Raw genomic sequence first — 4,037 nt, 5'->3', positions numbered from 1 at the left:
ACTCGATGACAAATGGAGAGAGAATTCTCTACACCCGGTACTCGATACTTTGTCCGCTTCGTCCTGTGAGCCTGACAATGGGTACCCCAAAGTGGTAGTTACCCCCGAGTCTCTACACCCCTCCGACCAGGCGGAGGACCTCCAGTTGTCTCCTGAACCCTTCGGGGTGCTACCTGGTAGCGAAAGGACAGAGACTCTCCTATACTCTGTACCTGATACCTCGCTCGCTTCGTCCAGTGAGTCCAACCTAGTGTACTCCGAAGCAGAGGTTACTCCCGAGTCTCTACACCCCTCCGACCAGGCGGAGGACCTCCAGTTGTCTCCTGAACCCTTCGGGGTGCTACCTGGTAGCGAAAGGACAGAGACTCTCCTATACTCTGTACCTGATACCTCGCTCGCTTCGTCCAGTGAGTCCAACTTAGTGTACTCTGAAGCAGTGGTTACTCCCGAGTCTCTACACTCCTCTGACCAGGCGGAGGACCTCCAGTTGTCTCCAGAACCCTTCGGGGTGCCACCTGGTGGTAAATGGACAGAGACTTTCCTATATCCTGGATCTGATACCTCGCTTGCTTCGTCCAGTGAGTCCGACCTAGTGTACTCTGAAGCAGAGGTTACCCGTGAGTCTCTACACCCCTCTGACCAGGCGGAGGACCGCCAGTTGTCTCCAGAACCCTTCGGGGTGCCACCTGGTGGAGAATGGACAGAGACTTTCCTATACTCGGTACCCGATACCTCGCCTGCTTCGTCCAGTGAGTCCGACCTAGTGTACTCTGAAGCAGATGTTTTCTCTGAGCCTCTGCACTCTTCTGACCCGGCGGAGGACCTCCAGTTGTTTCCTGAATCCTCCAGGGTACCACCAGAAAACAAAGAGACAGTGACTTTTCCTCATTATGTACCTGATAACCCGTCTATTTCTTCCTGTGAGCTTGTCAAGATGTACCTCGAAGCAGAGATTACCCCCAAATCTCTGTCCCCCTCCAACCCGGTGGAGGACTTCCAGTTGTCTCCTGTACCCTCTGGGGTGCCACCTGAAAATATGTGGAGAGAGACTTCCTTGTGTGCTGTTCCTGGTACTCCACCCGTTTCGTCTGTTGCTAAGGGTGGCTGGATGGGAGGTAGCATCCTAGCTACCCAGAGGAGACCAGTTTTTCCGGTGGACAGTGGAAGTGATCTCTTCGAAGTGAAGAATTGGCCCTCGAATTCCCTGCGGAAGATTCTGGCAGGCCTGAAGAAGAGGGGGCGTAAGGGGGGGGGTACTGTAACATACCTGGCGGCGTCCTTGCATAGTGGTCCATCTCCCACTGTGCAAGAGCGCGCACTTGATCTCCTGTCCAGAATGTCTCTCTGGCTTCCCTCCATGCTGTCTGTTTGTGTCTGTTTCTGCTGCTTAAGGGCGGCGCCCGATCACTTCCTGCTTTTTGTACCTGCTGTGGGTCACACCTCTTGTGCGTCCTCAGCCTATTGCTGTCTGTCACCTGGTATATAGCTCAGCTGCGCCCATCTATCCCTGCCTGAGCATAGTGTTTCTTTCAGTGTGTGCTTGCACTCTGAAGGTGCCAGGTCCCGTTCTGTGTTCTCTTTTCTGCCTATCCTGGAGGCTGTATTTCCAGGCCTGTCTGAACACGCTCCTAGCCTGTTCCTCCTGCCTTCTAGGGGCCGATTACCTAGACCTGTTCCTGTATCTTGTCTGACCTGTCTGAACACGCTCCTAGCCTGTTCCTCCTGCCTTCTAGGGGCCGATTACCTAGACCTGTTCCTGTATCTTGTCTGACCTGTCTGAATACGCTCCTAGCCTGTTCCTCTCGCCTTCTAGGGGCTGATTTCCTAGACCCGCTCCTGTATCTTGTCTGTCCTGTCTGAACACGCTCCTTGCCTGTTCGTCCTGCCTCTCTGGGGGCCGTATTCCCAGACCCGCTCCTGTATCCCGCTGCAGTGTCGGTCTCCTCCGTACACTCAGTTCCAGTCTGAACTCTCTCCTATCCTTTACCTGTTTTGCCTCTATGTCCGTTCCCTTCCTTTTTCTGCAGAGTCTGAACTCGTACCTAACTCCTGCTTGTTGTCTCTGTACTCCCGTTTGTGAGTTTGTGGTCCACTCGCTACTTCACTGCAAGTACCCTGTGGGTGTCTGGCTCTGCCTTTCCCTTCCTGTCTGTTCCGTGTGAACAGAGCCCTGTCCCCCCTACTCAGCCTAGCCTGCTCTGACTCCTTTGCTCGCTGCTCCGGCAGTCCTGTCCTGCCCTGCTTCTGCCCGCTGCTCCGGCAGTCCTGTCCTGCCCTGCTTCTGCCCGCTGCTCCGGCAGTCCTGTCCTGCCCTGCTTCTGCCCGCTGCTCCGGCAGTCCTGTCCTGCCCTGCTTCTGCCCGCTGCTCCGGCAGTCCTGTCCTGCCCTGCTTCTGCCCGCTGCTCCGGCAGTCCTGTCCTGCCCTGCTTCTGTCCGCTGCTCCGGCAGTCCTGTCCTGCCCTGCTTCTGCCCGCTGCTTCGGCAGTCCTGTCCTGCCCTGCTTCTGCCCGCTGCTCCGGCAGTCCTGTCCTGCCCTGCTTGTGCTCGCTGCTCCTGCAGCCCTGTCCTGCTCTGTTCTTGCCCACCGCTTCGGGCGTTCCCTCTCTGCTGTGGTTGTCTACCGCATCTGCGGTTCTGTGACCCAGTCTGTACTGGGTCTTAACCTTTCTGTGCTCCAGCCCGTCCTTTCGGCCAGTACCTCCCTGCCTGCATACTCGCCTGTATCCACCCATCTGCATACCTGCCGTGTTTGCTTATATCCACCAGTCTGTGCCAGCCTAACCTGCCTGTTCCTGAGTCCCAGTGTGTACTGGGTCCTATCCCGCCTGTGTTCCTACCTGCTAGTGCCTCCCTGTCTGCACTCTAGCTGTGCTTGCCTGTACCCCTCTACCTGTATTGTTCCTGAGTCCCAGTGTGTACTGGGTCCTATCCCGCCTGTGTTCCTACCTGCTAGTGCCTCCCTGTCTGCACTCTAGCTGCGCTTGCCTTTACCCGCCTGCCTGCATACCAGTCGTGCCTGCCTATACCCTCCAGTCTGTGCGTCAGCCTAACCAGCCTGATCCAGTAATCCCTGTGTGGGTCAACCCCCGTGTCCGGAGTTTGACCTGGAGTAGCACCTGGTCCCTCTGCCCGGTTTCTCCCTGGTGCACTGGCGTCGTATGCCGTCGTGCCATCTTGGTCGGATCGGCCAGATACTTAGTCACGCCCCTCCAGGCACTCTCCGGTTCATGGTCCAGTGGAATCACTACAATCACACGCACACGCCGCTCAGCCCGGGCGTGTGCATAACAGAAATCAAACAGTTTTCAACTCAAAACTTTATTCTAGGTGATGTTACATTTTCACATAGGACCCCTTGTTCGAAAGGAGCTTCTGAACTCTCTCGTCCATTGAATTTGTCAGGTTTTGGATGGTTTCTGCTTCAATTGTTTTGCATGAGGACAGAATACCCTCCCAGAGCTGTTGCTTAGATGTGAACTGCCTCCCGCCATCATAGACACTCCTTTTAATGATGCTCCAAAGGTTCTGAATGGGGTAGAGGTCAGGGGAGCATGGGGGTTACACCATAAGTTTGTCCCCTTTTATGCCCATATCAGCCAGAGATGCAGATGTTTTATGTGCAGCATGAGATGGTGCATTATCATGCAAAAAAATGATCTTGCTGTGAAATACACGGTTCTTCTTCTTGAACCATGGCAGGAAGTGCTGTTTGAGAAAATCCACATACATTATGGAGTTCATCTTTAGCGCCTTCAGGGATCCTAAAGGGGCCGACAATCTCTCTCCCCATGATTCCAGCCCAAAACATTACTCCACCTCCTCCTTGTTGGCGCTGTAGCCGTGTTTGCGTGGGGTGTCCATCAACCAGCCATCCCCACTCCATGCATCTGGACCATCGAGCGCTGAACGGCACTCATACGTGAACAAAACAGTTTTGAAATCAGTCTTCATGTAATGTTTGGCCCACTGGAGCCGTTTCTGCTTGTGTGAAGTGGATAGAGGAGGTCGACAGGATGGCGTATGCACAGCTGCAAACC

This window comes from Phyllobates terribilis, unplaced genomic scaffold, assembly GCF_046119375.1.
Source record: "Phyllobates terribilis strain yellow unplaced genomic scaffold, ASM4611937v1 Scaffold_3__8_contigs__length_932513732, whole genome shotgun sequence".
NCBI classification, from domain to species: domain Eukaryota; kingdom Metazoa; phylum Chordata; class Amphibia; order Anura; family Dendrobatidae; genus Phyllobates; species Phyllobates terribilis.
The sequence above is the reverse complement of the archived record's forward strand: the minus strand, read 5'-3'. Positions refer to the sequence as shown.